This window comes from Hyposmocoma kahamanoa, unplaced genomic scaffold (assembly GCF_003589595.1).
Source record: "Hyposmocoma kahamanoa isolate Upper Pololo Valley unplaced genomic scaffold, ASM358959v1 95, whole genome shotgun sequence".
NCBI classification, from domain to species: Eukaryota; Metazoa; Arthropoda; class Insecta; order Lepidoptera; family Cosmopterigidae; genus Hyposmocoma; species Hyposmocoma kahamanoa.
This window is the reverse complement of record NW_020654972.1, coordinates 10,100,771-10,122,219: the sequence shown is the minus strand read 5'-3', so window position 1 is coordinate 10,122,219 and position 21,449 is coordinate 10,100,771.

The following is a 21,449-nucleotide window of genomic DNA, read 5'->3' as shown; positions in this document are numbered from 1 at the left end:
CACACACACACACACACACACACACACACACACACACACACACACACGCATTTGCTCAGATAGTATTCCGGGTACATTAGAATAGTTACCTGAATAAATTAACCCGTTCATAGAGAGTAACGGTGTTTACCATAAAATTAAATAACAGATTATGATCGTACGTGACGGGTACCCTGTTATAACTCCGGGCTTTACAGCACGATTTACAAATACTTTCTGTGTAATTGCCACCTACTTTTGCTTCATAGTAAAGTCTCAACAACGTACTCACAAAATTCTATTACTTTTACCCACACGGATTTCTGAACGTTACATTAAGCAAATGCTGTGAGCACTGACATGTTTGTATGAGGTGATACAAGTTAGATACAAAAGCAGAGCTCCATCACTTGTTCAAGGTCACGTGATAAGTGCCTACCGCTGAGTGCGCCGACGTCGGCGCAAGCTCTCATACAAATCTTTCATTTATGAGCATTAGGTTTCGCACGACTGCACACGGCGTGCAACGTAATTTTCACCTCTGTGAGCTCGTTCTTACGCTCTTTTTTCCTCGTAGAGAGCGCTTGGCGTCATTAGTCAGATTCAGTAGGCTATTATAGCATAGGTATTTTCCATTTTGTATGAGAGTGATGTATCTGTTACGTAGTAACTATTATGTAATCTATGGCAAAAGTAAGTTTTCTCAAAAAACGCATGTGTTTTTGGTAGATGGCATTGTGTGTTACAAACCAATTCAAAAATTAATACTTGCTAGGCTGAGTAGATGGAGCTAATCCTACACAAAAGAAAAAAATACACGGCAGTACCCATAAAAATTTATGCAATAAGCGCCATCTAGTTGATTTATTTGTTATCACCAGAATTAGAGTACCTTCAATTGCAACTCGTTAATGTAAAACAAATTAGTCATAAAAATAGCTAAATATTTGGTAGCAGTGGCGCGTCAGTGCCAAAGTGGCACCCTAAGTATTTAGTAACCACTAACACCTAAGTGTTTGGAGAATACACAATTAAATTAAGAAATTGTATTTTGTATATGTGTTGTGATGAACCACCCTTAACTTGCCCTTTTTGACCCCCCTTTTTTCTATACTTATAGACTAACCATGTAGGTACCATTGGCCGTCTACAACCCTGATGGTGCCACCTGTTGTACAATAACAATAATATTTTAGAATAGTTTTTCTTCGATTCTAAAATCGAATAGTATAATAGTATCCTTATGACTAGAGATGGAAAAAAACTGCTATTCACTTTAAGCGTTAAAATGTTGTATTTTTATAAATAAGGGTTATAAACAAAAGCGCTTTTCACTTAAACGCTTACAAAATCGTTTAAAAAAGCGTGGACGTAGACTTTGTGTTAAAAAACTTGCAATATTATTTTCACAGCGAAAAGCGAGAGTAGGCCACTAAACGTTTTAAGAAAAGTAAGTTTATTTGTAAGTTGTTATTTATTATTCACATTGACGAATTAATTTGTTTCGAAAACATAGATGGATGCAGGACTTGCGGTGTATTATTGCATTTTATTTGAGATGTTTTTGTTGGTAGTACGGAGGGTATTTATTTAGCAATGCAGAATAATAATTTTTATTTATAAAAACTTGTATTTAAACTGAATGCTTTTCTAATTTGCGAAACCAAATAGCCGCCATTTTGCGGTAGGAGGAGCACGTCGCGTGAGCGGTTAAAGAGCTATTTAATTTTTTTTAAAACAAAGTCATAAGTGCCGAGACCGGAGGCCGAGGTCCGCGCAGGGCGAAACCCGCAGCGTCCGCACGCCTTCAAATGGAGATAATATACGGAGACGTAATAGATTGCGAGCACAAGATCTCACAATTGTAAAAATGTAGAGCATGCTTTCCGATGTAGTGGAAATGAGATACTTATTATAGCGTTGTTGTATCTCAACCGTCTCTATGTCAGATTTAATTTTCTTGAAAGCTATGCCAAAGAGAAGTATTTAAGGGGAAAAATGCCAAACTACTCATCAACTATAACCCAGAATATTCAGACCAAAACCATTTACTTAAATTGGCATAAATCGGGAATCGACCTCCTCAAGCGCCCATAGTACTAACTGCTGTGCCACCGAAAAGCATGAGCACTCCCGTAAACTGAAACCGACCACGCGCCGCAGGTCGAGCACGATTCCACCGTAGATGGAATCGTGCTCGATTTACACATGTCGCGAATCTAACCAACCAAAATATTTTCTATTTTTCCTAAATATATTTGATTCAAGCTCGTATGGAAAGATGAAATATTTTTAAATGAGTTCAAGACTTAAATATCGGCGGCATTACTACTAAAGTTATGAAAGGGCATGTATTTAAATAATCATTTCAGAATTGCAAAAGCAGTACCTACCTAGGCAAAGAAATGTAAACGGTCATGTTTTTTAATGATTGATTCTATTTCTCTGATAAAATAAATTAAATTAACAGATATTTTTATCTGTTCTGAACTACATAAAAAATGTTTATTTTGTATAAATTAACTTTATTTTATGTTGTTATATATTAGGATGTTTTTTAATTTCAATGGCCTCTCGCAGCATCCTGGGTAGATAACGGACTTTCTTTTTTTAAATAAGGTATTTAATTAATAACTATTGTAACTATAGTAAAAAAATAAGGTGGTTTGCATCAATATTAGACATAACTGGTTAAAGACTGTACCACCTCAGTCAACCGTGACCATGGGACCTGTAAAGGGCCCGAAACGTCGGTTTGTTTGAAAAAACAAATATACGCGATTTAAATCCGGAAAAATAGTTTCATTTCCAATTATGTAGTTTCGACTTCTGAAAGTTTTCCTATTTTTTAAATCGCGTACACTGCATAGCTGAGCAGTTTCGATTTTCTTACTTGTATGTGGACCACATTGAAACACAATTTAGTGTCCATCAAAATGGCTGGTTCAAACGAGATGTACAAAGTTTGATTTGTATATCTTTTATTTTAGAAATTAGGTAGTAAATAGTCATATATAAAAAGTAAACTGTATACTGCTAGAACCATGAAATACGCAAAGTGGTCCAGCCAATCTGATATCAGAATGGCTGGCTACTTTATTTCCTTAATACTTCCGTTATCCGGTAGAAAATATGTCAATAAAAGTACTAAATAGTAGAAAATGTCTAGGTAGTAAATAATGAGCACAGTTTGATTTGTATATCTCGTTTGATCCAGCCATACTGGCGGACACTGCAATTTAGCATCTAAACTTAACGAAAGAAAAGACAAAGTCGTCCTATTCACGAATGGAAACTGGTAGCTTTTGGAACACCTCCTGTAATGCAATAAATGTAAAATGAAATGATGAATATAATGATACACTTCCAATAATGAATAAAAAGTATAGACCTTGCATTATTTCTAATAACGCTTTTAAGAATATTAAAGCCACTTGATAGTTTTCATTAAGCAACATGAGTACACTGTATTATTCGCATTAGATTGACAACTTCACCGTTAAATCTAAATCACAATGTCCCTTAAATTCTTGAAAACTGTCAAAAGTAAATCATCAGTGATCTTAACTATATATTTGGGAATATTGTGTGGTTTCTACTTCAATATTGGATCAAAGAAAGTTTCAAAATGTATCCGTTTTTATTCTGTATTGTCGTTTTGTTCTATTACTTGTATTAGTTACATGTTCTTGGGTCATAATCGACATTTAACGAGTCATTACAAAGAATATATTGTACGGTGCTCGCTGATGTTTTGTGGATGTGGAAAAAGTTATATCAATTACATGACTAATCTCGATATAATTGATTTTTCAATTGGAATTCAAACATCTTATCGACATTTTTTATGTTCTTACATTTTCATGCTTTTTATTACAATGGAACCGTTTTTAATATGGATTGTTGTATCCCCATTACGTTCATTTTCGGAAACTTTAATTTGTTGCTCAGTCGTTACAATGAATGAATTGAATAAACTATACGGAATGATGTTTCTAGAAAGTTTTTGGCATCGCTTAAAATTTATTCGCAAAAACATGCAAGACGATGTACAAAATGCTACCTACGGAAGAGGAATTATAACTTCAAAACTGCAAAAATATCTGAGATTTTACTTGGTAGTGTTGGAAAATTATGAAACTTCTTACACATTTCTATCTGTTCAGGTAAATTTTTTACACCGAATTGAAAAATGGAAGATGATGTGTAATATAAAAATGAAAATGGAAATAAATTAATTTGCTACTCCGCGGACCCAATAGAGGTTAAATTGCGCAAAATGACTGCGCTTGTGTTGAATATTTTTTCATGCGGTTATTTTTTCCATAAAAATTAGTAAGATAAATAACGCAAACGCAACTACAATCACAAATATTGCCATCAAAAATATACCCGACACGTGTTTCACCTCTATACGCATCCTCAGGGGTTGTTGAATGTTCGACTCTAGGCCGCATAATGAAATATTTCTTACACGAAAACAGCAAGAAAAAGAAAAATAAAACAAAGCGCAGCTATTTTGTACGATTTAACCTCCACTCGTTCCGCGTAGTAGGAAATTAATTTATTGCCATTTTTATTAACATGGACTTCCGCAAAGTAACGCCTGATTCTATTAATTACAATACTTTAAGTACGAGAATGATTTTGAGGATTATGTTTTTCATTTGAAAGAATATGCGTATCTTTTTTTTATAACACCAATTGACTAAATAGACAAATCATTTGACATTCTTTATCTTCTGTTTTAATATCAAAATTTCCGTTTTCAGATCCTAGTAACTTTTTTCAGAGGTTTTTATGACATTTTGGTCGTCGTACATTTGCTTGTTTATAGCATGAGCGCAGTAAGTATTTTTTAAACATTATTAAGTTTCACGTCACAATTTACTACCATCATATTCAATAATGTTTTTATCTACACTCATATTATAAGCTCAATTAGGCATTAAAACACTCGTGAGAACTCTCACTCGTATTTTAATGCCTTACATTATGTAACAGACACATGACCTACTATTGTAGTTTGTTATAATTATTTATACAAAGATCGAAAACAAAAAGAAATCGATTGCTTCGGTTGGATTCGAGAATTTCTTTAGTTATTTAATTGACAATTCCATAAAGTGACGTTGAGTATAAAAAACGTCATCATCATCAATATTAACCCATATACACGTCCCACTTTTTAATAAATTTTCAATTTTCTGTTTATCATAATATTTATGTTGTTACAAGAAATTAAACGAAACCTTATACCGCTGCAATTTGATCGCTTATTTTTTGGAGAACTAAGCAAACACCTCGAGTTCGTCGTCGTTCAGCTATTGACTGCTAGATGGCAACACATTGATAGAAATTTTAATATAAAATCAAAACGTCGTAACTAGCAATAATAGATAGTGCACTTTCAACGAAATGCCAACTGGGCAACGTTTAAATTATATTAACTGTTTAGAATTTGTTTCTTTTTAAATCTTAACTACGACCTATTATTATCAAAATTACATAGTGTAATTAAGTGTTATTTATTATAGAATATCAGGATGTTTGACCACCATGCTAATCAAATTATTTTTAACCGACTTTAAAAAAGGAGGAGGTTCTCCGCCATTTGTGAACCGATTTTGGTGATTCTTGTTTTGTAACTCAGAAGTGGTCCCATTTAAATTTAAAGAAAATATTCGATCTCTACGGGTGGTAAACTAAGGGATTAATGACTTTTGAGGTCGGTTTTTTTTAGTACTCTGTACTGAGGTTAAGTTATAGTGAAATTATTCCAGTTATGGCCAGGTTCGAAAGGAATATTTTGTTATAATTATTAATACAAATTTCTTCGATCTGTTATGTCAAACTAGTGGGGTGAATTTCATAAAGAATAATTTGAATATCATGTTGGTGTAACATCCCGATATTCAATAAAACACTAAATACAGTAAACAGCGACATCGCTAGCCAGGGCTGTAACTGTAATGGTACCTAACTGGGTGACGAAATACTTTCGTAGATTTCTCCTAGATGGCGCTACGGCTAGAAAGTAATTAAAAACCGGATACAAAGGTCTGACAACAAGCACATAGAAAAATTAGGTCCGCTGGTACTTTCCGTGGCTTAGTAGGCATGGTTTACTAGAAGACGTTCGGTTCGAACCCGGTTGGATCGGATTTTTTCTAAGTGTTTTTTTCATAGTGTTTCAAATTATGTACTTGTGAGTTTTGATGACAGCGTATCTGACAGTAACAGAGGCTTAAGGTACTTCCATTGTTTTTTTTCTTCCGTTGTCACAAACCCTACGGACTTTTTAGAGTGTTACGATTATTTATTATGACGTGTATTGTAAAAAAAATATGGCATTAATTCATTCTTGCCCAGTCTGAAGCAGCAGGGCTAAAAAGGCCGTATTGGCTTATTTAACTGCCTCTATGGCCGAACGGTTACCATGCCGGACTGCCACGCAGAGGTCCCAGGTTCGATTCCAGGGGCCGGGAGAAATATTTGTGTGGCCTACATTTACTTCTCTCGTGAGTTTGGTTGTAATTTGTGGTTGTCTATGTGTATGTCCATGGCACCCGGGATACAGGGTTTCCCTAGTGCGGGGCTATGTTGAGTGTGTGTGTGTTGTTGTTGTATTGGCAGAAATCTAATATGATTTATTGACAATTCATATTATGAATTTCTTACAATTCATAGCTGAGTTGCGTTTTTTGTATTGTTTGAAAATTTATAATATGAAATGTCAATTAATCATATTATGATTCTGCCAATGCGCCTTTTTAGCCCGGCAGGAATCAACATGGTTGGCTAATGCATTTCTTTATTTTCAGGTGACTTTAAACGTAGTTTACCCTGTAGTACTTACCATAGTAGTTAACTTGATCCACATATGCATGCCTATCGTACTAGTCGAATTCGGATCACAAGAACATGAGAAGATAAAACTGATAATAATAAAACTTCTTTTTATGAGCAAAAGTAAGTAAAAATTTCTTACAATTTTGTTTTAAAACAGTTTCTATTATTTAGTAAGGTAGCAGTTGTAAAAAAGTGATTGTCTAGGAAAGTACTGTCACATTACCTATTACTGCTATCCAGCAGTAATGTGAGCATTACTGCGTTCCGGTTTAGCAGGGTAATGACGCATTTGTTTGACACGAATTTCATCGCGTTCATCTCGCGCGGTCGAAGAGCGGAGTCCACGTGGCCGCCGCGCAGCTACCACCCGCTTCCATCTTGTCATGGCAAAACACGCTCTATTTGTTTAGCATTTACGTTTTAACTTAAATGAGCGTCCCGGGCACGCGGGCGAGTCTAACTTGAAATTGGCGGCGACTCAGAGGAATTTAAATGTTGTTGCCTAGTAAATAGAATTCAGATTGGCTATTAATGTACATGAAAACTTTCGCCTCGTGTATCTGGGTGCTACGGGTGCTGCTGAAATTATAGGCCTATGGGATTTTTCTACTTATCTCTCAGGGTGACAGGCACAATCAGATTTTTGGGGATTTAAAGCTCAGAGCGACACTGCACCTGCTTTAGACAGACTTGTCGCTTACCACGAGACACACGACTTGTTCGTTCTGTAACTTGATATTATAAATAATCTCAGTGCATTGTACTAAAAAAACCGACCTCAAAAGTTCGTGAATTATATCTATTTGCCAAGTTTTATTGAAATCGGTTGCAGGAAAGTGCGCGAAACCAGAATCATCAAATTTAGCTTCTTTCCAACAAAAAAGAATCATCAAAGGGGTTCACAAATACCGTAACACACATACGAAAGAATTGAGAACCTCCTCCTTTTTTGAGGGCATTTAAAAAATAATAATATTGAGTTAAAAAAACGGTTGGAGTCCCTGTGGCAGCATGACTACAATTCCTAAGTTACCTACCTACATTTAATTCTGAACGTTCGGTAGCAATAAGTCTCTTCTTAACGATAAAGGAAAATATTGTGATAAAACCGGCATGTCGAATCCTTTGAAACCATATGAAGTCCGTACATCGCACCGCATGAGCCAGTGTAAGGCCTTACCCTGTGCCTAGAGAGGTTCTGTTACAAAATCCCACTGTTTTGTATGATGGGTGCCATTCACGGAATATATCTGATTATATAAGAGCCATCCATCCCTGGCAACTCATCAGGGAAATGGGCCTTATATCACTTTTAAATATCAACTCTCGTTTACGCTGAAATCACAAATTAGAAAGCTAAAATAGTACAGCGCCAGTAACTGACCTGTGTGTACGTCTCCGTATATTCCAAAAATGTTCTGTATTTATTGTAATAAATATTAAATGTGTATTGTTTCAATTTTCGTCCATTATAGCAAAGCCCTAGTTAAACTGGTCCATTTGAAGTGAAACAATTGACGACACCCGTCAATTGTTTCGAATTCGGGCTAGTCAATCGAAGCGCAGTTGTCACCGTAATGATTTGGCAGAATAGTTTTCAAACAAATTAAGAGACATTTCGTCTCTATTTCTGGTTATTTACTCGATGGTGACATTGAACCATCTAACAGCAATTTTTTTTAGTTATAAATGTATATTACAGAGTTTTTTTTTAATGGGGCAATTCGAAACTATAGAAATCGGACAAGTTTAAATGGAGTCGATCAGTACTAAAAATAATTTCGATGAATTTTATTCAGTTTTATGGACAATTCACGATTGAGCAAAAAATTGACTATGCCAAAATTGTTTTCACAAAAAAGCAGTTATTGGTCACTAAGACAGTTTTACCTTGTACCTTCTATGGTCTCGGATTTTGCCATACTGTACCGTTTAAAAATATACCATAAACCAGTAACTCAAGATGACTGCTAATCTCCATATTACAGATTGTGATTTTGAATAAGCTCAATATCCCGTTTCATATCAAAATGGCGCTGATCTGTAATCTGGAATTAATTTATATATTTATTGTGTAAATGGCAATGGACGTCAATTAATGTCTGTTCTAATCCAATGTTACAAAAAAGTAAACAAACAGATTATTGACCCGACCTTAGACGGTTTAGTGATGACCAACTGTAATTGAATGTATTACTTGTTTAATTGAATCAGTTGGAATAACTGGAATTTATATAATAAAATGGGTTTTGCGATTTCGCTGCTGATTATTATAAAAAAATGATATGTGATTCAATACTGAGTGATGATATTTCATACATCAAATCAGAATTTTTTCTTACATAACCTAAAAAGCGAATTAAAAATTTCCGAAATCTAATTTTAATTCCTCCTTCAAATCTTACACTTATATATTCGTTCGATTGTGATATAATTTTCGTTTCACTAATCTATTACAAAAACTTTAATTGAATGAACCAAATGAGTTATTTCCGTACAGCCCTGATTATTCACAAATCTATATTTGATTACTAACCTCACTTTTGAACTTACATTTTTCCAATAAGATTTTAATATGTTATTCAAATGAATATTGCTGGAAATAGTGATGAGACATCAAGTCGAAATCCTCAAAATATACACTAAAGTGTTACTTATTCCATTTATTGAATCTTTAGAATTTTAACCAAACCGGTTTGTTTACTTTTTTGGCATAATGGATTGAAACAGACGTTAATTCGTTTTTTCCCTTTTAATGTTATTCAAATATTGATGATGAGCTAAAATTATTTTCTGAACTTAACTAGTACGCGTATCAATAGATGGCATTGTTACTAACTTAAAAATTAACTCTTGCTAATATGGGTAGATGGCGCTAATCCTAAAGTATTCATAAATATATATGCCATAAGCGCCATCTAGTTGATTTGTTTGTTATCACTAGAAACTACAGTGACTTTGTTAAATTGCAGCTTGTTAATGTAAAACAAATTAGTTATAAAATTTGCTATTTACCACTCGCGACATCTGTGATATCAATAGGTACTATGTACGCTTGTTTGTACCGCGATAAGCAGTCCTCTTGAGTTAGAGGTTCTTGATATTATACGCATATGTTTTGGTAACTCATCCTGTCATAGCAGTATTTTGTTTTATACGAGAATGTTGAAGGGACCAGCCGTCATTGATAAAGCGTAATTATTACACTGAATCAACATAAGCACTATGGCTCAAGGAAAAGTGGTGATGTATAAACTGACTAAGATGTATTATTATATCTCAACACAGATGAGCGTGAGCGCATGAGTTTAATGAAGTCCCTACGATTTCTGGATCTACGCGGCAACCAGCGCAAAGTTCTGCGCATGTTCCCGCTCGACGCTTCGCTACTGTTTGGATTTCTTCAGCTTTGCTTCACTTACACTATATCGTATCTTCAGTATAATGAAATTGTGTAACATCGTAGTTTTGCAACAATGAATGTATTTTGGCTACGTTCAGCGAAATCTATGAAAATCGTTAAATGTAAACTGTTCTGTGTACGATTAAAACATTGGAAACAATAGTTTAGATAAATTATTTGAATTAATAAGTAAATTATAATTGTTAATAAATGATTACGTTCTACTAATAAACACGTCTTTTTTTCATTTTGTGACAACCCTTGCATACACTCATCTTCGGGCCGTCTATCCCAGATAGTCTAAAAACAAAGGCATTTAACCAGTAGAGCCAGGTTGTAAAGTGCGGGAGAATAGCAATACCTCGCTTACAAAGTCGCTCTCGCGTATGTCACGTCATGTCTTACGGAGTCGAGATGTGGACAACAGCCTCATTCACAAAATTAAAGTCTATGCTAAGTGAGCTATGCTTGGAGTTTCTCTGATGAACCGAATTTGTAAAGTTCTAGAGTGGTGACCACGTCAAAGGGACGGCTGGATAGACGACTTGGAAAGGAGACTTGACGTCCTTCTGGGCAGGTTTATGTCCAGCAGTGGATGAGTGTGATGATGATTGCATATCTGCATACGACAGTGAAATCCCCTACACGGGTAGCGATATAGTAGTAGAGAATACTGTAGGGAAGATATTGCAGACCATGCTGGTCTGCCACGAAGAGATCCTGGGTTCGATTCTCGGGTCGGGAAAAATATTTGTATGGCCTATATTTATTTCGCTCATGAGTTTAGTTGTGTAATTTCTAGTTGTCTGTGTGTGTCCATGCCACCCGTGATACAGGGTTTCCCTATGGCAGGATTATGAGTGTGTGTGTTATTATTATTGTTAATATTGTCGTTTATTTATTAAATTTCTTTAAAGGTTTCTAAAATTAAGGAAATCAATGTTCAGTATTCAGTATTTGTAATGTATATTATTAACACGTTCAATATCTTTCAACGAAAATAAGTAATAAAGTGTTCCTTTCCCATTATGAAGAATACGATTTTACTCTAATAAGTTTTTATTCTTATGACTACGTTTTGGGGTTTAGATTAGATATGCATCACCTTATTTTGTTATTACATTTAATGATATTAGAGTCAAAATTACATCATTACTTTTAATAGGCAATATGCATTTAAACGTAGGTTTAACGCTTTCAGGTAACATTGCGGTGTTTTTTGTTATCTGATCATTATCCAAGAACGTATTTTTAAATCTCTTGTCTAATAAATGAAGTGAAAAATAACTAATAAATGTTAATAATAACTAATCACCCATTTGCACGTAGCGCATTTCTTCTTGGATTTAACCGTGTGTCTTTAACGATTGTACGTGGATGCGTGGGGTGGATACGTGAGGTCCACGTACAATCGATAAGACACACGGTTTCCCTAACGAGTTTGATAACGTAGCGTTCTAAAGCCATACGCCATACGCCACAGCCATCGGTACATTTCTTACAGCACGTCCTAACTAACAGAGAGAATTTGTACAAAATACGATATAATAATATGTACAAATTAATAATTAATATTTACAGTTAAGGCTGCTCCATTACTCTTGTGTTCAAGTAATTTTCCGAAGCTTTTGTAAAGTTTCCAGTAGATGCTGATATTGGTGTTTTTGGGCCATTAAATTGTTGCAAACAAAATTAAGTACTGCAATGACATTACAATTTCAATTAAATGTTTGTCATCTAAGTAAGTTGGATTACAAAAATCCGTGATGGCAACCCGTTAAATAGCTCTTGCTGGTATTGTCGTTGTAGGAAATTTGATATAAATGTTGTAAATGACAAATGTGTACAAATGTTTACTTAGAAAGAACAACCTCTAAACTTTCTTGCCTATTCTTCTCAGGGGAATTTGCCTGACGAATGAGAAGTATAGAGTTTAATCAACATGACGACCTCAAGTGTAATTTGCTTACCCATTAAAATAATAAAGACTATATTTTGAATTTAAGTTCGGACGCTTCTCTACGACTTGGATCATATATCGGTGTAGTGAAGAAAAGCCCTTAATTAGCATTATTAATTGATCTGATCTGAACTATATTTTGTTATATTTTCTTTATAAAAGCTACTTTGTAAGAATAATTAAACTTTTGTGCTTTTTGTTGAGAATAATATACATTTTTGTATAATTTGTATATTACTGAACAGATTTGTGATGTGGATGAAAAGGTCTTAAGAATACGTCACAGAAGGCTTACATTGACGAGATCAGTGATGTCCTCAAAAAGTCTGGGATCCGAAGTGACAAGAATAAAAAGGGGGAGGCTAGAAAGATGTGTCAGGATAGAGTAAGGTGGCGTTCCTAGGTCTCTGCGTACCCCTCCTGTGGCACAAGGGCGTGAGCTTATGTATGTATAAAAGCGACTTGAAACTTACTCAATGCAACTGTTTTCATTTTTACAAAACGTAGCTATGACGTCCATTCATTAGTACTAATGAGTCTCCAAAGAGATGTTTTATTACTTTTTATTAAGCTGCATAAACCAAAAGCAAGCAGGCGCTTTGTCAGTCGTTATTTCAGTTAAACCGGCCTCGAGATTTTAATTAGATCTTTGGTTTGAAATCTTTACACAGGGTTACTTTTAAAATATTAACAACCTCGCATATTACCTGTGATATTACTAACTTTTTAGTAGCAGTAGAGCTCCTTGTAAAAGAGTTCATCCGGTGAAGTACTTCTCCTGACTTATGCCCGCCAACTGTCACCCTGACAGTGAGCCCTGAGAGGCAAAAACCAGGGCTTTTATCACCCATTAGATAAGGGTTCACGGGCTGCTTGGTGTGCCAAGTATTCCTGGCATGCCACTAACGATAAACGGGGAATGGTGGTCCCACAGGGGCGGGTACGCGGTGGCGGACAACCGCAGACGGGGTCGTGGATCGTAAACCACGTGGCCACAGCCCCGTCCCATGCGGGGTGTGGGAATATTCGAAGGTTTTTAGTGAGTAGGAGTCTTACATCACGCGTCCCGTGACGCGGTGGTATCCATGACGGATTATTCCCCGAAAAAAAAGGAAGTACTGCCACTTTGCCTCTTTCTGCCACCAAGCAGTAATGTCTGCATTACTGTGTTCCGGTTTTAAAGGGTAAGGGTGATGCGGCAGTGACCTTCAGATCTTTGCGATTTAAAGCTCTGAGTGGAACTACAACTGTTATGGACAGGTGTGTAGCTTACCATCAGGCGCACGGCTTCTTCGTCCCGTTACTTAATATTATAAAAAAATATAGAGAGAAATAATAGGCACAAACTTTTGGCCATTGTTATTGTAAGCAACATAGAGTTGAATTTCAATCTTAGCTAAATGTGTTACCTAAAACAAGTATTACACAACTGTTGTTTTATCATAACAAAACTGACCCTGCAATCCGCTAGGGAGCTGACTCGTTTGCAGCAATACATAATGACATTGTTACGCTGACACTGACCGATCATTGTGGGACTTGGCGACACAATGACACAACATTTTTCATGTCGTTACACGATCGCGACACTTATGAATATAAAACAAATGATTGCCTCGTACTCTAGCTTGGTAGAACTCTTGCCACTACAGATTTGTTCGTAGCTTGGGACCCAGTTACAATAGTCCGTTTTTCCACATTACCCTCTAAGACGCGACCCGGCAAAACAAGCTTATTCCCGTCTGCACATATTGAACTATCACTGTAAATAAAGTCCTTTGAATCGAAGGGGAAACTTTACCTATTGCAGGTTCATGGTTTACCGATCTGTTGACCCTTTATTGTAACTTCGACCTCCTAGCTTAAAAGTGTTTTTCTGCTTCTGTACTTTAATCTGCCATATTTTCATATACCATATCACACAGACGCTCTTTTTACTTTTGAATCAAAATTCTACTGTCTATGGTACTAGCTACTGAACTGAAAAACTTCATTATAGTTCCGTACACAGACTATAAATGAGTTTCAAAAAAAGAACGTCGTATTTTTGTGCATTAAAATATCAAATATGACGCTTCTCAGAGGCTGTACTACCTCCTGATTGGTTAAATTGATCTAAAGATCTTGCAACCGGGCCATTAACCATTATATAAAAAAACATTGGTTAAAACATTGACTTACAATTATATGGACGTCGGGTCCGCGCTAAAAAGTGTCCGTACTTGTAAGGCGCTAAAATCGTATACAGAGCGCGACACTCCGCTTTAGTCTTCATTTGTTCGACTGACAGCGCGATACTGCGATGACATTACAATTTAAATTTCGAATAGGTTGACTTGGGACATTTTTTTCGTGGTTTTTGTATTAGACCCGTTGTCCATTTATTTGTAAGTCAATGGGTTAAAATATAAGCGGTGCTTGATCACTTCTATTCTATCTCTTTGATTTTTTGTTTTGTAGCGTTTGTTCGGCTGTCATTAAGTTTGTTGTCGTGGATTGTTGACAAAATATAGATTCTTTTATTTACTCGTAGAAAAAGTATTGTATGCAATAATTAGATTTTAAAATCTCGTACTTGAAGAAACCTTCGATTTGAATCGGACTTAGTGCATAAGCGACACCCGAAAAGGGTTCGAGTTTTCTAAATTTGTATAGACTCGGATTGGGAATGCGCAAACGCGCTTATAGCCCAATCTCAGCTTTATTGACTGCCAACAATTGGTAGCAAAAGTGAGTCACACCAATGACATCGTTGAAGGCAATAATAAAACACAGAGTACAATAGCAGTAAAACAAAATCCCAAATTCTATAACTTAGGACCGTAATAAAAGCTTTTAAGCCTATCAAAAAAGGAGGAATCCGAAGGAATTTAGGACATTAAATTTTTTCGGGGAGAATATAATTTTATTACAAATATTTTATGGATCGACCAAATTCCTGCGGATCCTAAAAGTTTTATGGGATTTTTGTATCGGGACATGGGAAATAAAATAGATCACGCGAACACGTATCGGCCATCAATCGATGGTTATGACTTTGTCGACGTAGATTGTGGGCCGCTTTTTTGTACACAAATCTGGCTAATGTATTTTATATACGATCAGTCAGGTGTAGGTAAATGTATAAGACATTACCATTGACTTACAATTATATGGACGTCGGGTCCGCGCTAAAATGTGTCCGAACTTATAGGGCGTTAAAATCGTATACAGAGCGTCATTCGCGCTTTAATCTTCGTTTGCTTGACTGACAGCGAAGCAAGCAAAATTAGACAGTACTGCGATGACATTACAATTTAAATTCAACGTTTTAGCTTTTTCATATTCCTTTACATGTCACTACGTTTAAATAGGTTGACTTGGGACATTTTTTTCGTGGTTTTTGTATTAGACCCGTCGTCCATTTATTAGTAAGTCAATGGTCACTACGTTTAAATAGGTTGACTTGGGACATTTTTTTCGTGGTTAGTGTATTAGACCCGTCGTCAATTTATTTGTAAGTCAATGGACATTACATAGGTTAAATTCTCAAGTACAAAGACTTTAAATTATATAAGATAATATTCAGTATAATTTATTATTTTTATATACACTGATAACTATACAGTGTGAAAACACGAGTACTAAAAATTTTCACGATAGAAAAAGAAAAACACAAACTTACCTTAAAATTTTACAAGAAAACCCGCTATTTTCAATAGGGTAGTTTTAAATTACTATATACGATATATTAAAAATATAAAGTGTTCGTACCACTCGCCTCGACCAAAATTAACCCTATCATTACGGGAAAATAATTCAATAGAGCTGAGGTAGTATCTCTTAATATGTTTAATTTCCAAAAATGATGTTCTTACTCCTATATGTTTAATAAACTTTTAAAATTGAGGAAATCAAAATTTAAAACAGTTTTAATTTTTAATTAGTCAGGTTTTCATTCGACACGAATTTCATCGAGCAAAAGTGGAGTCCACGGAGACGCGTGCCTCTAACTGTTATGGCAAAACACGCTCTATCTGTTTAGCGTTTACGTTGTAACTTAAATGAGCGTCCCGGTCACGCGGGCGTGTCTGGCTTGAATTTGGCCTACGCGGCGAGACACGCGGTTATATTATTCAGAGGAATTTAAATGTTGTTGCCTAGTAAATAGAATTCATTTGGGCGGTAGACACGTGGCACCAGTCCGTCAATTAAGCAGTTTGATATCACAAGTTTGTGATATGTCCATAATATGTCCCATACATTTAATAATCTTAAGCTGCTTTTGTAAGTGAAAATAAATACATATTATTATTATTGTAATTTTTAAATTAAAAATTAAATTGAAAATGAAAAACTAGTTGACTGCCATTTTTTTTTCAGTCTTTGTTTAATTCTCTGCTACTTAGTATAGACTAAATATAGATTTGTCGAGTAGCTTGAGGTTGATTATGCGTTTGTCAGTTTTTTATTTATTTAGCTTTGATTAAATAGAAATGTTAAACTATTACATTTTTTAAACATCCGTTTCTGCCATGTCACAAAATGTAAAAAAATATAAAATCATTATAGAGTACTAAAAAAACCGACCTCAAAAGTACGTGGAATTACGTCTATTTGCTTCGCCACTATACGGACTTGACATTGGAGATAATAGAAATCGGTTCTCACTACTTAAAGTATATTGAGAGAAAAACGCCTTGAATTGGAGAAATAGCAAAATCAACCATTAAAATAATTGCTTCTTATGTAAAATTTAGACGCCATTTATAAACATGAATCTTCATGCGTCAACAGCCACCCTTAGAGGTGGAGGATTGTCTTCAAAATGAAATGGGACCACTATGGAAAAACATACAGTCCTTTTTCGAAGTCGGTTAAATATATTAATTTCGATTTTTTCCAATAAAACATTGTGGTGAAGTGAAATGCTGCTTCGGCGGTAATTTGTAGGTAAATCAGGATTACAGCGACACCTAGCCTTACCGATAAGTAGTGGACTGTATTTTTGCGGTTTAATTTAGATTCAAATTATTTGTCTAACTGCATTTGGAAAGTAACTTCCTATAAGGACTACAACACTAATAATGTAAGTCGAAGAACAGTGAGAAACGATGGGAAATACTTTGGTGAAAAAGCTGTACTAAGTCCGTGTTAAAATATTATTTATTTAATTGCTACTATATTTCTTATTCTTTTTTATTTCAATATCTACGATACTATTTCACATTCTTACTTTTTTTATTTAGCTAAATATGCCGGTGGGTGTGTTATAAAAATCTTAAGTAAACAATGTCGTAAGAGTATAAATATTACCAAATTAAGTGTTGGCGACGGCATCATTGTTACCCGGTACACTTAGAGACCCCGCACACTTGCGTCTTTCGAGCGTCAGCGTCTTGCCAACACTCGCACAGCGGCCACAGCGTTGATACGACGTCCAGCGCTATTCCCAGTTAGAGATCCCCACCACTAGCGTCTTTCAAGCACACGCGTCTTGCCAACCAACACAGCGACGACACAATGTCCGCGCGGCGGCGATGGCACGCCTGCGAGCGCGATGTATACCCGACGTTTGGCGCTGTTTAGAGGATCTACTCCCTTTCTTCGTGCGACATTCGTCCGAAACAATTGCTGTCAAATACCCGCTCACGCGATACATGCAGCCGTAGACGCATACCACACCTAGAGGTGCGCGTGATGATTTTACACCGATTTATCGGACATCGAAGTTATAAAAGGTAAAAGAACTAATATTAATTGCTATATCGGTAACTACTCTAGCAAAACATAAAGTTTTTAATGCCTGGGTCTGTTATTAAAAAAAAATAAACAACTTCAAAAATACGTCACGACAATCGTGAGTGTTATTGTTTGGGCTGGTGATTTCGGTGTTTATTTATTGAAAATATACCGTAAGTAGCGTTTTTTAAGTTTACCCTGAATATAAACGTTTATAAAGTATACTTTAAGGAGTAATTTCATGATAAACGTTAGAACCACTCAAACGGAATATTATCATATTTATCCAAGTACACCAAAAATGTCATTAGTGCTTTATAAGTGCAGGATTTGCAGTGTATTACTGCATTATATTTGAGATGTTTTTGTTGGTAGTACGGAGGGTGTTTATTTAGTAATGCAGAATAATAATTTTTATTTATAAAAACTTAAACTGAATCCTTTTCTATTTTGCGTAACCAAATAGCCGCCATTTTGCGGTAGGAGGAGCGCATCGAGTGAGCGGATAAGAAATACTCGAGTAAATCAAAAGAACGGGATTAGACCCCCAGCAGTCGCTCACTGACACCGCGTTGGCGTTGCGCCACCGCTGCGCTGAATGCCATATCAACGCTCGAAAGACGCTAGTGTGGAGGGTCTTTATTTCTAAATCTTATACCGAAAACTTACCAAGTAGTAAACTCCAAACGGCATAACAACAACAGCAACCATGAGGTCAGCAACCGCCAAACTTACTATGAAGTAATTAGTAACAGTCTGCAGAGTCCTCTCCCTCACAACACTCATTATCACTAACACATTGCCAAACAACGTGAAGAATGGAAAAATCAAGAGCAACAAAGCCCACAAGTTGTATTCGTGTACCACGACTTGTTTCCCAAAGCACGATATATTGAACGTCCCATTAAAAGAGCAATTGGAATACTGATACATATCACTAAAAGGTTCTACAGTTGCATTGTGATCTAGCTCATGACTCGTATTACTGTAGAAATAGTCACTAAAATCGTCGACTAGCATCATGTAATTTGATTCGTTTGTGTTGTTTATTTTTTTAATGAATCTCTGTATCTTTAGCTTCGTATCGGGTGGTTTTTTTGTTTGGTAGAGATATGTTGTCGCACCGTAATATGTTGTTGCGTTTAATAGAGGTGCACGAGTAAATTCCATTTTACTTCTAAAGTGAATTGGATTTGCGAAAGATTTTCTAAGTGATTTCTTCAGCTGAAGATGTTGTCAATATCACTGGCGACGTTTTCATGTTTGCTGTCTTCCGTCCAACACTCTGAAACAAAATGGAAAATAATTGTTAAGACTTATAATTGTTGCTATATTAATAGTTTTTCTACATGAGTAATTTTTGGATTTTTTTACAGCGTCTTTATGGCGGGCTTACACAAGATCCACTGCGGCTTTTGAACGACTCACTGTTAATATCGAGTCGTTTGCCGCCTCTTCGATGAGTGAATTCAGCTGAGGAAGACAGTGCAATCGATGCTCTGTTTACATCAAGTCGACTGCCGCCTTTGGCGAAATTACCATCTCATCTATAGATACACCTAGAGATATAACAAATCGTTCGAAACGTTCAACAAACTACTCAAGTTTAATTTAATCAAGTATTATTTCTGCCGTCAAGCTTTAATGTAAGCGTAGGTATTCGCCGGCTCCCGCCGACACGCTGAATCTGTTTTGATCGAACGTCGTTTACTGAAGATGACCTAGTGGCCCGACAGTGATTTACACCTAGTCGACTTGACCATTGAGAGCGAACTACAGTCGTTCAACGATTCATTTACACTGCACAGTTTGCCGTCTTCACTGGACAAAGGAAGGAGTCTTGTCGACCTAATGTAAACACGTCAATAGGTGCTAAAAGCGACTGCGGTGCGATTTAAGCAATTAGGAACAAACAACAAAACCACTAGATAAAAGTTAAACTCGTTTCACAGATGGATTAAAAATACTTCAAACAAGGACCAAAGTAAGTCCATAGCTGAAGCGTTCTCCAATAAATACGGCGTTTAATCGGATTTTCAGTCCCGCGTTCCTATCATCAAATCCACTTATTATAAAGCTGTGTGCGTACAATTTATAAATAACTTCCAATTTACATGACGCTCTTTCAAAGACCTTGTCTTGTGTAACAAATAATGAGATTAATGGTGATACCTTTCAAAAACTACATTCAACTTTTAAGCAGCAACAACATAAATAAAAGCTGTAATAGTCTTCTATACTCTTATTTTTAAAAAGAGGGAGTATTAAGTTTGAAGCCTTTGTCTGTGTATATGTCTACATGTGGCATAGTAATGGGGTTTTTTTACTTTAAGAGCTTGTACTACGTCAGCTCGAATTCTAATTTTTCCCGTACTGAATTAGATCTGGGTCAGCGGCAGGGACAATGGCTTTCTTATCATTATTACTATCGTATACCATACGTGTTTTATTTAGATCAATTGTTAAAAAAAACAATCATTAATATATGCACCGTACTTATAATAAGTGATTATTATAGGATTAATTTTGCTCAAATGAGAAAAAGAAATTTCGTTACATATTTCGTTAAGATGTGAATTTCCAAAATCCGTGTCGGCCTGCGTTATCTACTGAACCGACACTTCTACAGCATTAGAAACCAACAATATCAACTGTAATTTGCTTACTGACGTAATTGTTAATGTTGAGTTTCAACTAGTGCAAAATACATTTCAGCATAACAAGATAAATGCAACAGGTGTGCTTACTTGTACAGTAAAGAACATAAGTTGCTTTCAGAAAGCTGGTAAGCCAGTAGCGATAAGCTGAGCTCGATCGGACAACTTTTGACACCTGTCAGATTAAACTTGCGAGGGAGGTTACTTGTTTACTCTGGTACACTCTACCGCTAAATGTGAAAAAGTTTATCGAAATGGTACGCCATTGGTTTCCTTGTGAGCCTTTGTATGTGCAGCTGTTGTTTCCACGTTTTGATTAATTGAAAAGACTCCCATGAGGCTGTAGAATGCAGTTTCATCGTATCCGCGTTTACCGCCTCACACACCATCACCACTTCTTCCATTTGTACGAGAGGCTCTGAAGCTAATATTAATACAAAGATCGAACACTCAGAACAAATTCCTTCGATCCGGCCGGATTCGAACCGACGTCTTCTAGCATACCGTGCCAGACGCTATACCAAGTAAGCCACGGAAAGAACCAGCGGACGTCACGAATTTTTCTATGTGCTTGCGTCGTATCTTTGTATTTGGTATTTCAACGACTTTTTAGCTGTAGCGCCTCTATATGTGTCTATGAGAAATCTATGATATTTCGGCACACAGTTAGATACCTTTACAGCTACCAGCCCCGGCTGTCAGAGTACTCATTTATATAGGAAATGATACTATTTTTCCGGATTTAAATCGCGTATATTTGTTTTTTCAAACAAACCGACGTTTCGGGCCCTTTACAGGTCCCATGGTCACGGTTGACTGTTGAAGGTTGACATGGGACCTGTAAAGGGCCCGAAACGTCGGTTTGTTTGAAAAAACA